Below are 15088 nucleotides of genomic sequence, written 5' to 3' on the forward strand. Positions count from 1 at the left end.
GTCAGAGACTAAGATTATTTGACTTAAAGTATATCGTCTCCTATATTGTTCACATGACAATTTTTTGCATAAATTATTGCCTTATCAAAATGTTATTGTGTATAAATTTCCCAGCATAGTTTCCATGCCATAGCAGCTCATAGTATACTGAGGGAACTTTTTTTTTTCAGAAGCAGACTTTGTTTCTAACTCAAGCTTGTAAGTTCTTAATATGTGCAGATGCATCCACATAATTTGTACAAGTTTATAATCAGTTTGATGTAAAAAGCCTCTTATTCACTTGGTTGCCTACAAAATACAATGAAAATCAGAATTCACACTTTCACTATGGTAGTGTTTTTTTTTTTTTTTTTTTTGTAATGATTTTCCAACCATGACCTCAGTTGTGTACTGTTTGCAAGGGAAAAACAATCCTTTTGTAGGCTATTGTTCTGATTTGCATCTGTTCCTATGTAGGCCCTACTTTTATATTTGCATAATCATATTCAAAGAGTGTCACTATCGATTGCTAGTCCCCCCCCCTGCAAAGCATTTATGCAATGAAGGAAAATTGATAGTAAAAATTATTTCAAAGATCAACATGTTTCGAAATTTCACGTCTTGTATACTTATTTACATAATTTATGCATAAAATGCCTAAGTTAATTAAATAATATGGAAACAATTTAAGCAACTGAAAAGTGTTGTTGTGAGAATATTGTTTCATTCTATAACTTTTTGGATATTAAGTTCAAAGCGATTTAAGACATTGTCACATAATTTCATTTTGTTTGTTCTGATTATCTATGTGTAGGTATTGATATGCATATTATGCAAATAACATGCAGGTTGTTCGCATATAGAGACAGTTTGTCTCTTTAGATGACTCATTTACTTTTGACCCAAGGAACATCCATCCCAGGTTCAAACTTTGTACTAGAAGATCCAGTGCTTAATCGATTAAAAATTCTTTCAAAAATGCAGATTTTTTCACAATAACTTGCATAATTATGCAAATTTTATGTTTATTTACATAGGTATGAAATTAATTTTTACAGGAGTTGCTTCCACTTACTCCATAGAATACTTCTACCAAATTAGGTATTTCTGCAGGATGCAGATATATTCTCTAAAATAATTTTTATATGTATTTCTGCATAAATTATGCAAATTAAGGCTTGTTTGCATAGATGCAGAGTGTCTCTTTACATGAAAAATTTTCAATTGCCCTAGGGAACATCTGTGCCAAGTAAGACATTTGTACTAAAAAATGTAGCATTAGTGTTTACCCCCTTAGCAAGTCTACTATTCAGTGGTTAGGTATTACTGTGCAGCATCACAAATCCCAGTTTCATCTCAACTGACCATGCTACATTGTTGCTATTGGAAAGTAGAGACTCAAATGAAAATGGGAAGAGTCAATTAGCAGGCTCTGAAGGACTGTATTCAAATCATGGGCGTCGATCGATCCGTTTTTACGATGGGAGGAGGGGGAGGGAACTTAATAAATAATGTGTGAGGGAGTGGACAAGCCACCGAAGTGGGAGAGGGGGTATCCCCCCTCCTATAAGAGAGATTTTACATTTTTGAGATCTAAAATTTAGCGATCTGGTGCACACTTTTTATGAAATTTTGTGATTTTTTCCTATCAAAAAAAAAAGCAGCTAAATGAATATTCAAAGAACTGAATGTGAGTTACGGTAAATCGCGGTATCTCGATCAGCTCTTTTGATTGTTCAATGTTGGTGTGTCATCACTATGAAAGTTGACGGGGGGGGGGGGGGAACCCGTCCCACACGAGCGGGCATGTGGGAGGATTATATACACCGACCTCCCATTATGATGGTGTTTTTTCATTATTATGACTGCAATTCAACGATTTGGTGCACCTGGCTTTTTGGAGGAATAAGACCTATTTGGAAAATTGTCAATCCCCAAAGTGTAGCCATAATCAATGCATGGAGGGGAGGCTTTTCATAGCAGGGCCAGAGGGTGTGGAAGGGAGTGTCCCTTACCCCAATGCGAGGGAGCCTTTATGGAAAATCTCGTATTGGTTTTTTATTTTTTTTTTTTAAAGAAATGTGTCAATCTCTTGAGTGTATTTAATAGAGCCCTTACTAAGTGTATGGTAGGGGACCTATACGGGGAAAGGTGTGGGAGGGGTATTCCGCCCCCCTTAACATGCTTGAATGCGAGGGAGATTTTGCGTTTTCAGAGTGGTGGCCCTGGTGCACACTTTGGGTAAAATATCCGGACAATTTTCAATCCGGACAAATTTGATAATTTGTCAATCCCAATAAAAGATACTAAAGCTATGAGAGGAACCAAGTGAGGAAAGTAGTAAGAATCAAAAATGAAAGGAGATATCCCCTCCAACACGAGGAAACTTTTGCATTTTTGAACTGATGTGACGATCGTGTGCACACATGATTTTGAGGAAAAATGCAGAAATCTGTCAACATTAAAATGTACTACCTCTATAGGAAAGGACCGAGTGTGTGGGAGGGGGTATCCCTCTCCCACGCGAACGAGATTTTGCACTTTCAGAATTAATTACACAATCTGGTGCACATTTTGGGTGCATATTTTTTTTTTACAATTTTCTGTCAAAACAGCAAGAACATTTTCCACATCTCGGGAATTATGGGGGAGGCAAAATGATATGTTTGCCCCCCAAATATTTTCGGGGGGGGGGGGGAGATCAAAGTCTATAGTGTCGACGTTCCGTCTCTGTATCTGCAATGCTGTATCTTTAATGATGTCATTGCAGTTCCAGATATCATAGTTTAAAAATCCCTATGTTCAGGTATAAGGCCCAATATAGACCTCTTATACTTCAAGGGACTTCACTTTTAAGTGAGGAGGAAATTTAAGATATAGATTATATTATATTGTAATAATGATAAGAATAATGATTATATAGATATATATACATGTATATAATAACGTACGAAATACCAACATTTCAAATTAAAACCAACTAAGAAAAAAAAACCCCTGTGTGTTTGTTTTGTTTTGTTTTGTTTTAGTTTGTTTGTTTGTTTGTTTTTCTTTCTTTTCTTTTTTGTTTTTGTTTTGGTGTGCCCAAGATTAGAGGCGTTGTATACCAAAAGGAGGTGCTGTTTCTATATCAAAAAGGGGCAGTCGCTGTATTGATGAGCACGAGCTAACGCTATAGTCTCTGTGTTGCACCAGGGAGGTGAGGAGAAACCGTCTCATCTCCCTGGTTGCGCATCCATTCTGCACCAGTCCTCACCTCCGCGTTTTTTTCGTCCATCAACACGCGCATCTGGTCTTGGTATATACTGTCATGTACTTGTTTTGTGTCGAATATCTCCGTCGCAATCTCGGCTCGCAATATCTTACTACTTGACACCTCTACAAGCCTTGTTTTACCTGTTATTTAGTTGTTGCTCTATAGTTACTTCCAATCAGACAGATGAACCGATTCCAGGACGACCAATCGTTATCATCTTAACTAATATCTTGAATAACTCAAACACTTGGTACTTGGTTCCCACATGGAAAACACGGACTATCAATCGTCGGTGCCGTGCTCGAGGACACCACGGGATCCCCTCCTCTAGCCTGGCTCCGTAACTCCGCGGCTCCGTAGACGAGTAACCGATTGGTTAATTCAGACTTCTGTTTGCTGATCTCGAGCGACACTGCTGCTGTCTTCCACGATCTCCGTTCCATCACGGTGAGTAGGAAATCTTATAATTCTATTCGGAGGTGCTGTGTACATCTTCAAACAGAGGATCTGTGGGTGTTGCGTTCGATTGTTGTACGTCGATAATTACCATGGGGAGGGTCCACCCAACCATCCCTTTTATCTATTTATTTACCTATTTTCATTCATTTATCTATCTAGCATTCTGTCTATTTATTCATCTACTTATTCATTTGTTTATTTATTTTCATTTATCAATTCATTTATTTATTTATCTATTTATTTATTTATTTATTCATTTATTTATTCATTTATTTATTCATTTATTTATTTATTTATTTATTATTTTATTCATTTATTTATTCTCATTTGATATCTACGGACGTATCTCTGGTAGGTCCTACATAAGTCCTATAGTTCAAGAAAATACTTCAATTTTCAGCACTGGTATACGCCGCCGACGCCCGCCGACATGTCGCATTATGTGCGCAATACTGACAATGTTTCTCGATGGATTTTAAACTATTCGATTACGAGTTTATTATGGAGTTGTATCATTGAGATATCTAGCCGCCTTCAATTTTTGGTGGTAGCGCGTTCACTTATTAACAAAAAGGTTGGTTTTTATGGTCTGTTTGTGTGCGCTCTATTAGCCACATTTCTTGACGGATTTTGTGAAGTTTTGTACAAAAATTTATCATCGTCAAATCTGAACCTGCTTTATCATTTTTTGTGATGCTGCCATCAACGTTGCACAAAACGCAATGTTATATTTCTTGTGCCCGCTTCAAAGCATAATATTGATTCTCGTCCATTACCATTTTCTTCAAAAAGTCTCATGGCGGTGCATCATTAGCTGAGCTTAACCCGGCCCTTATTGTTTTTGGTGATGCAGCCTCAAATGTTCCGCTGTTATAGAGTCAAAGGTCATGTTTGGTTGGTAAGTTGTGTGTGGTCTGTGGGCTGCGTTTCTCGACTGATTTCATTCAGATGTGTATAATTTGAATTCAGTCATAATAATTATACAAATTTATTATTATAACATTCTTAACGCGATATATAATTATGAAAGTGTATTAATGTCTGACCGCCTGCCACATTTGGTGATATGGCGCCCTCGCTATCCTCATATACACAAAGTAGTAGATGTTTATACGGTCAAGAGTTATATTTTGGAGGTGTCATGACAGTTGTGCGTTATGCAGGGGGAGTTTTTTGTGGCGAATATTGTTGGAATTTTGTATTCAGATTATGATATCTAGACTCTTGTTTTGCGTGATGCTACGTACCCTCTTGTGTTCCGCATTTAATAGGGTGAAAGTTCATGTTAAAGTTGTTGACTTATACTCTGCTGTCCACATTCTTTTATAGGCCTATGCGGGTCCATCAGGTTCACTTTTGCATCTCTTGACCCCTATGTTGATAATGATGCTCAATATTTCGGTTTTTATAGGGTCAAAGGTCATGGTTTGGCTGTTTTGTCGTGTGCCCTCTTCAGATCCCATTTATTAATGGGCAATTTAGCAGTTGATAAGCTAAAGAATTGTTTGGTATTATGTACCTCGTTTTAGATAATATACAGACCGAAAGTAAAATCCCATAACCTATGTGTTTCCCAGACTTTGCTCTTCGCTCCTTCACTTCGTCCCATTGATTTTGAACAAAAGAAAAATGACCGAGGTAAATTTCAGTCACACTATTATAGCGTCTTCCGTGTATAGGACCTTCGGCTTATTAGGGCTGTGACCATTGAAATTGTGCTGTCAACATGACTTTAACGTTAACAAACATTTATGTCAAGAGATTTTCTTTTCTTTTTATTTGGTTTCTTATGTGTTCTGAGGTCCCATAAAAATCGTGGGGTATTATATTGACAGCTTACCTGAGATGGGGAGAGGACTGTTCCTGCAGTTTTCTGATGTGTCGGACATAATTGATACATAGACCCCGTTTACAGTGCGAGGCTCGGCCGCGACTCGGCTGCGGCTCGGCCCAGCCCCGCTTCAGTGTAAACGCGCAAAAGGCCAAATGCGGGGCCAAAATTGGCCTCGCATTTGGCCTCGCTCTGGAGGTGGTCTCGGCCGCGGCCGAGCCGCGGCCGAGCCCGCAGACTGGGCCAAATGCGCGGCCAATTTTAGTCTGGCTTCCAAACCCTCTGCCCGTACTATTTCGCTATTCAGGATATTAACCCCCTCAACGTCGAAAGCTAGTATAGTTTAAGGTGGTTTTGTCCTGTAAAGGATTTTTCCGTGAATAGCGAAATAGTACGAGCAGAGGGTCTGGAAGCCAGACTAAAATTGGCCGCGCATTTGGCCGAGTTTGCGTTTACACCAAGAAGAGGCCGGGCTCGGCCGCGGCTCGGCCGCGGCCGAGACCACCTCCAGAGCGTGGCCAAATGCGCGGCCAATTTTGGCCTCGCATTTGGCCTTTTGCGCGTTTACACTGAAATGAAGGAGGGCTCGGCCGCGGTCGAGCCTCGCACTGTAAACGGGGTCATAGACTTACAACTTGGTACCTTTCATTGTTTTGGACGGTTTTTACATGTTTTCACATTCTGATTTTCTCTCGTATATGAATGGATAATAATATCACAAAAGTAATTGTGTGTCGTGTTATGTATGATCCTAGATTGTCGTTGGAGGTGTTGTTATAATAAAATTATAGGCCTATATAGATTTTTTTTTTTAAATCACTGCAAGGAAATGACACCAAGTATTTTGCAATCGATTACTACAAGGGATAATGATGTTGATATTCAAATTCGTTTTCTACACCATAAACATGTGAGTTGGATTATGATACATGTATTGCGTCAATGGGTTTGGAAACTATATGTGAACCTATTGTACGTTGTATGTGGTATATGAAGACTGTGTGCCGTATTGGGTGCTGGAACCTTTGGTGAGGGATTTGTAATCTTATGAAGATTGTATGCATGTGTGCATGACATGCATGTGCATATTGGGTGACCTTGTGGTGATGATTGATATAATGAGATATGTGAGTGTTGCGTTCCAAGAGCAAAGGTGATGCGCCCGATTAACATGGCGACCACGGAAGAGTTTTCATCTGTTGATATAGGATGTTGGAAGAACATTCGTGCAATGTCGCTTCGCCTCTTTGCCTCTTTGGATGAATACGGAAGAGTGTGACAGCCCCTAGCCAGAGGGAGGGTTAAGACAAGATGCCATGTAGGCATTCAGCTTCTCATGTTCGAGTGGATGACGTCATGAACCACATTCCTATCGACCATTATAGCACGACACCAAGCTCGGAATGGTATTTATCGTATAAATAAATGCCATTAGACAGAGAGAAAAGAAAAAAGGCTTCAAATGCTCGCTGTGGGTCACCCATGCACCATCAATCTCTATCACGCATTATTCACAAACACGCATAAAACATACATGTCAAAAGAGAACTGTAAATTTATCCTTTATCTTATCTTGAATATCAAAAGATTTATGAGAAAATTTTCATTTCATTATCATTATAATTTTGTGTGTGCATGTACCGGACAACACGTACTGTTTTTATTCGTGATTAGCAGATGGTTTGATAGTACACAATGTACTACAACAACACTGTTCCTTCTTTATTATCATTGTTATTATCATTATTATTATTATTATTATTATTATTATTATTGTTATTATTATAATGATAATACTACTACTGCTACTACTACTACTACTACTACTACTAATGATAATAATAATAATAGTAATAATAATAATAATTATTATTATTATTATTTTCATTATTATTATTATTATTATTATTATTATTATTATTATTATTATTATTATTATTATTATAAATTTCCCATCCGCGCTTATCTACATTCCAACATTTGTTGCGCTGTAACATGAACAAGAGCAAACAACTCTTTCTTGGGGATTTCCAAGCATTTATTCACAGGAACCTGCATAGAAATCGGGAACCGCGGAACCGCCCTTTTCCACCACCCCCCCCCAAAAAAAAAAAAAATACACACATTTTTTGCTCTTAATAAATAACAACAAAGCCCATAACTTTCCGAGGGTTCCGCGTCTGGGGATTCTGCCCCGTAGAAAGGGGGAAAGGAGAAGGGGGAGGGGGCGAGGGAGAGGAAATTAAGGGGAGGGGTAGCAGTGGCGGATCCAGAGGGGGGAGCACCGGGCGCGCGCCCCCTCTTTATCTTTGGTTAAAATAAAAGAAATAAAAAGAAAAAATGGGGGGGGGGGGGAGGGTGCGTGCGCCCCCTTTAATTTTGCAAAGGCGCCTCCCCTTTACGGAATTCCTGGATCCGCCCCTGGGTAGGAATATCATTATCATTGACCTTTGATGCGTCTTCCGTGGGGGTCAGGGTGGTGGGGGCACCGGGTGCCCATTATACTTGTATGAAAATTCTGTCACCATGGTGAATAATGCCTGCCAAGTTTGGTGACAAATAATGCCATGTGTTTAAAAAAAAGAAGAAGATAACAATGTGAAAATTAGGCCCTTATTTGGTGTCTCCCCTCCCCTCCACTGCCCCCTCCCCGCAGCCCCACAGGTCCCAACAGCGGATCTACCATGAACAAACTTGAAACTATATAAAGTCACCAACTCATTCACTCATAGCACAAACCTAGCTTATCACTTCTGATTCTTGAGAGGAATATTTGGACTTTGCCCCATCCCCTCGGCATTGTGCCCCTGGGGTCCCTTTAAGTGGGGAATTGTGTCAATTTCACTCTAGCGTTGATACTTGCCAAATTTGGTTACAATTTTACCATGCGTTTTCAGGAAGATGAAAATGTAAAATGTGTCCCCCCCCCCCCCTCTCACCCACGGGGATTCAATGGGGGGGAGGGGGGAGGCGCATCCCTGGGTCCGCTATGAACAAACTTGAAACTACAGTCACCAATGTACTCACTCATACCACTAAGTTATATCACTTCTGGTTCTATAGAGATTAATTATTTTTTATTCCTTAATTATAATATGGGGGGGGGGTGGAGTCTGATGCCTATTCAAACAAACTGAGATCCTTTCCCCCAAGGATGCTACCTGCCAAGTTTGGTGAAAATCGGTTATGGGGTTTTCAAGAAGAAGCTGAAAACGTCAAGAGTTTATGCACAACACGCAACTCAAGACAGACGCCGGACGATATTGCAGTAGCTCACTTGAACCACGTACAAAATTCAGGAGCCGCATATGTTTTTGTTCTGTTTTGTTTCGTTCTGTTTTAGGGGGGTTCATGGTTCATTGGTACCTTCAATCGAGTATAATACTGTGATTATTAGTCTATGGTAACTTCATCATTGTCATTCCCTCTCCCCATCCCCCCCCCCCTGCTTTGACAGAAGTTTTGTTTTGTTTTGTTTGTTTGTTTGTTTGTTTGTTTTTTGTAAGAGCCAAAAGTGTTTGTGTCTGTGTGTCCACGTGTGTGTGTGTGTGTGTGGGGGGGGGGGTGCTGCAGCTCCAGTCGCCCTCACCCCATTCCATACTATTAAGTAGAATCTAAAATGAATAGATTTGTGTGGATTCCATTATGCAGCCATTGTCAAAATCCAATCTTATTCTTTAATGTGATATAGTGTAATACTGCATCAATCATTTTCTTTGTAGGATTTCTTAGATTAAAAAAGTCATAATTGGACTAACATTATAGTTGCTGTATTCATAATTTAGCAAATCAACAATAGGTTGATAGCACTTATGCCACAAGATTTGCCATTTCATCTCCATGTTTGATTTCGTTTAGTTAAGGGTAAAACATTGTTCTCAGAAGGACTCAATTTGCATCTTTTGCAATACATCGAAAGGGTCTACCAAGAAAATTGTCTGGCTGACGCGATTTGCCAGGATAATGATTTGTTTTGGAGCATTTTGAAAGTGCAAAATAACAAAAGTAGGTGTATCCGACTTTTGTTCCTGATGAGCCCACCCCATTCAGACCATGATCAGAGTTATGTTCTCAGATTGCACAACATACCTTTTGGGCTAATATCGTACATTTTTTTTTGTCTTTACCAAACTGAAATTGTGTAATATGTTGATAAAAATCAACTTTTTCTTTAAAAGTGTGGAATGTTTTACCTGTAAGACAAGCTAGTGCAGTTATTTTGATGTTGAGTTTGATTAACCCAAACTAGGCCTGGTTATTTAGGTAAATCATAGAGCCGGAGGGGGTCTCCAAGCCCCTCCTCCCCCCCCCCCCCCCCCTAGTTTGCAGGCACAAACCCTTGTTGGTCGTATAGGAGTCTGCATGCGCCAAGACTAATACACGCACCACTACACTGCAGCCTCTCCCAACAAGGGTTTGTACAGACTTCCAAAAACAGTTTCTCACGGTGAAAATCAAACTCCACCCTCTACCCATGTGATTGGTTGCTTTCCAATGTCCATCACCATCTCTGGGGACTTGGCTGGCAGCACCCAATAACTGGATAATTAGGAAGACAGATTAGGCCGATATCACCAGTCCATGGGTGAAATAAAAACAACACTTCCTCCATGGATACCAGTACACCAGATTCCAAGGGGTGTATCAGGTGACCGTTTCTCCCTATACTTTACACAGTACAGTAATCTTTTCCCCTTTAAATCTGGCTCTTCTGTAAACCATGGAGTAACGTGCAGACCTATGCTATGTGGATTCATGTGTAAACCATGAAATGACTAAAATGTAATGAGATATTTTTAGGGGCATCATCTGCTTTTCTGAACAAGATTTCAAGGCAACAATTAACGAGAATCCACTTATATGACTATCAAAAGAGCATAGGCCCCTACATATTATTCTATTTCTAAGAGGAATTAAAATATTGTTTGACGAAAATCAAATTTGAGATGGTTGAGATATCCCAAAACAAATTGGTTCTCATGAAATGTGGGAACTTTCTTTTATATCGACCACTTTGCTTTACTTTGTTTTTGGATATTCCAAATCCGACTTTCATCAAATAAAATGTTAACTACTCTTTAATATGTCAAGTAGTTTCTATCATGCAAAAAGTTAAAAGCTGAATCACCATCTCAACCAAAACTACCTTAAACGCCTTCTTTTTTTCTTTTTCTCGCTGGTATACTGTGTAGTCATGGGCCCACTAATTAAACACAAACCTAGGTTCATTGTAAGTGTACCAACCTATGTGATAATTTAAAATTAATACCCTTGAATTTCATTATGTATAGGTTCTGAATAAAACCTTAACTTTGAGAAAATCAAGGTTGAAAAGAAAAGAACAGTTCTGGTGCCTATGCAGGAACCAGACCCAGAAAAACATAAGAGGTTTTCTACTTCCAAGAGTAATCTTTAATAAGTAGAGTCAGAGATGGTCTTCTGTATATTAGTAACTTCTCTCCCTAGTTTGATCTCTCTCCTATTGCAAGTTCCGACAGTGTTTCAGATTCACTGTGAATTCCTTGTTGGGAGAAGCTTCAACACAGGGCCTATGGGACAGTGCCAAAGTGGTGCAAGTAGTAGTCTTGGCGCAGACTCCTTTACGACCAACAAGGGTTTGTGCCTGCAAACTACCCCCCCCCCCCCGCCCCCATCTCCCCCCCCCCCCCCCATCTCGGCCGTCAAATGCGCGATCACGACGAAAATTGACACGTGCATATTGCCTTTGACGTAATCTACAAAGATGTAAAGTTGATTTTTCAAAAATACCCATTAATGCTAAATTATGCTAATTTATGCATAAAATCAGACTACTTGCAATAAATTACTAAATAAAGCTCAAATCAGGCACATTTTTCGTGTAAATATTCTTTATAGTGTTCTTAGCAAATGTAAGCAAAAAATTGTGCCATCTCTCTCTCCTTCCCTCCGTATATGAAGAGTTTGTTTGCAAAAAACCAATAAGTCCATTTTTGAAGATTTTGAAGTACGGTCTCTAAAGTAAAGTACAAAATAATACCTTTTACATGATGTATTGGTTACTAAATAATCCGATAAAGGAACATTTTTGAAGTTATGGTCAAAAGAAACACAAATTTTCTTATTATTCTCTTTATTTTTCTTGACCGTTAATCGCAAATATCTCCATTTGGCAAATACGGACTAATCGGTTTTTGCGAACAAACTCTTCATATATATATATATATATATATATATATATATATATATATATATATATATATATACATATAAAGAAACCAACTGGTAATGCATTTTTGGCCAATAAAGACTGAGTTTATTCGACTCAAATTTTCGGCGTCCTACACCTTCTTCTGGAGTCTTGGCATAGGACGCCGAAAATTCAAGTAGAATAAAATCATTCTTTATTGGCCAAAAATGCATTACCAGTATATATATATATATATATATATATATATATATATATATATATATATATATATATATATATATATATATATATATATATATATATATATATATATATAATAGATATGGATATATACTTGATTGTAAGTGTACAAGTAGATTGTACTTGTGCATCTCTGGAGAGTCACAAACATGAATTGAAGCAGTCCATCACGGGGAAAAAAATGATATACCTGTACAAGTGTATATTATTTGTCACATTGGTTCTAATTCCATGTGCTTGTTATAAGTTATTATACCAGTGGTAGCACAACAAAGATGTTTATTTACATTATGTACTCCCATATACACTTTTATAATTTCTGGCTTTATAATGATTACTACTCATTACCTTGTTAAGGAGGTTATGTTTTTGTTGGCATTGGTTTGTTTGTTTGTCTGTTTGCAAAATAACTCAGAAAGCTGTGAAGAGATTTTGATGAAACTTACAGGAAAAGATGATAGATGATAGATGATAGACTACCAATTACTAAAGATTGAAGACTTCACAGAAACACAATTCAAGAAATGCAATGCAAATACAAATTTATACATTCTTTATTCGAAGACCATAAATCATATATTATGGTGGAATATATACCAATCACTGCATTGATATTATTACGAATACAACTGTGACATACAGTATGCAATTCGTAACTCCCAAACTGCACTTATTTTCAACACTCCTCTCACCTTTCCTAAATTTGAAGGGCTACTAACATTCGAATGCAAAGAGCGATCACGAAGATACTATGTATTACATGCAACTCAATTAAATAGCCAAAATTCTCAAATTAGGGAGGCTTTTGCATTCACATATTCAGGACAGGAAGAGAAATTGCAGTATTCAGGGAACCTCTTTACAGAATCAGAGAGACTTAGCAGCTCTGTAGGCCCTGGGTGGCTGCTCATTCACCACACATATCGTCACTGGGGTGACACGACCTCATATCTACAAAATGTCACATGTTTAGGACAGCTCAAACACATGCCACCCAAAGCACTATATCAAATAGGATAGCCTTTACTTTGACATGTTATGGTGGCTTCATTTTGGGGGAAAGACAGCTAGGATTTGGACAGGACAACACTTAACTGATTATCTGACCAGTAGTGCAAAAAAGTCATTTTCACCAAAATTTGAGACCTTGTCACCCCAGCAATGATATACTCCTTCATTTACATACTTTTGTGTCTGCATACATACACAGACACATTTTGAAGTTGGAAATTTGATTTTTGTTTCTGTGCAAATCCTCTATTCTCAGACACAAGACTCATACTACTACCCTCCCCCCCCCCACAAAAAAAAAACAACAAACCTAATGAATTGCATGACATGTGAGTAGTTGGTTGAGAGGTATGTATGAATGATAGAGCCTTGTACGTTGTACTGCACAAGCCCAAAAAAGTGTGGAGAGTTAGAAACAGCTCCCTGACAGGTAAAGCCATGGTGCATTTGAACACATGCAAAGACTCCAGCCCCAAGCACCTCCCGATTTGGAGATTCTCCCACCCTGAAACCCCTAGCAAACTGGAGACTCCAACTTGATGTTCGCGAAGCGCACGTCACAAGCATGAAGTCCCTTGTGGTCGGGGTCCAAGCTCTAGGGTTCTAGGTGCTCTCTCGTGCTATCTCAAGCTTATTTTTCAACATACAATGGCTACAAGTAATAATTCAATGATTCAAATCATAGGTGTTTGGGTGGGAGAAAGATCAGTTTAGGTGGGAGAAAACACATCTTAAGCGGCAGACACAGAGCGAGGGAGGTGGAAATTAAATCTCAAGTGGGAGAATGGGAGATTTAGCCAAAATGGGCTCTCTGAGGGAGATCTCCCATCGAAAGCAAGAGAGTTGGAGTCATTGCACATGCCAAAAGCCAATCCTAGCACTATGAGTTTTCACTTAACTGAATAACACTCACTGACACACAAGCATGAAGACTTTACCTACGGAATAAATAGAACAGCTCAAAGCCATGTCAATTGCCAGTGTCAATATTTTACTGTATAAGCTGTTTTTCGCATACAGATGTTTTTCGCAAATGAGCAGGTCACAGACATTCTTGCGAATAGACACCGAGGATATTGTTAGTGCACTATTAGCCTAGAGCGCTTGGCTTGGCAACATTTTTGCGTGTTGCTAAATGCGCGGTCCATCTGTGATTTGTGGAGTTTGGCGAAAATTAAACCCTTTACGAGAATTACAGCTTATACAGTGAGTACTTCCTCCATAGTTTATGATACCTCAGGGATAATCACTTTTCTCCTTCACAACACCCAATACTCCTTTCTCTTACGTCTAGTAACACAAATTTCTCTTTCTTTCTTTCACATAGCTTTTCATGGCACACTCAATAATTTTTTTCTTACACATGTTACATGGGTTACCCATAAACTTGCTGAAAAAAAACAACAACAAACAAACAAACAAACATGCCATGTCTTAGTCTCAGTCAATTACACAGTACAACATATTCATCATTTGCACTACAATAATTGATTTATTTTCCAGTGACAACAAAATGAAATCAACTCTCTTTTAAGTTTTAATTTTCTCATAGTGGACACATTCGTAGAACTGAACACATCACCAAAGTAGAATTAATATTGGTATTTTTTCTTTCTTTTCTCCTGCAACGTAAATATCTGTACTTCAAAATGATATCATTATTGTTTTAACAAAATATGTCACCCTTGCTTGAATGAAATATGTTACTTGACCACATATCAGGCTATTCTTATTGTAAAGGTAAACTGCCGACTTGCTTCTACCCACAGTGATAACCCTTACTATGACATGTAAGTTGATATCATGCTGTTGTATATGACCTCTTGGCAATATTGCCCTCAAGTCACCAACTCATCTTCTGTGACAAGGAGAAAGTTCCCCCCCCCCCTCTCTCTCTCTCTCTCTCAAGTTCTCTTTCTCTTCACTGTACACTTAAAGTCCCAGTAGCATGGGTAAACATGGGTGGCCCTATTCATTCGCTGCCCACTGGGGTACATTTGAAAACCATGAATAGCACTGGTCAGTCAGCGAATATGTACGTTGAAACGTACCCTCATTGGTAACGATTGACTCCAGTTAAGATTCTCCGGCTGTGTGTGTATCTACATAGAGATTAGTGATA

Source organism: Diadema setosum, chromosome 7 (genome assembly GCF_964275005.1).
Source record: "Diadema setosum chromosome 7, eeDiaSeto1, whole genome shotgun sequence".
Lineage (NCBI taxonomy): Eukaryota > Metazoa > Echinodermata > Echinoidea > Diadematoida > Diadematidae > Diadema > Diadema setosum.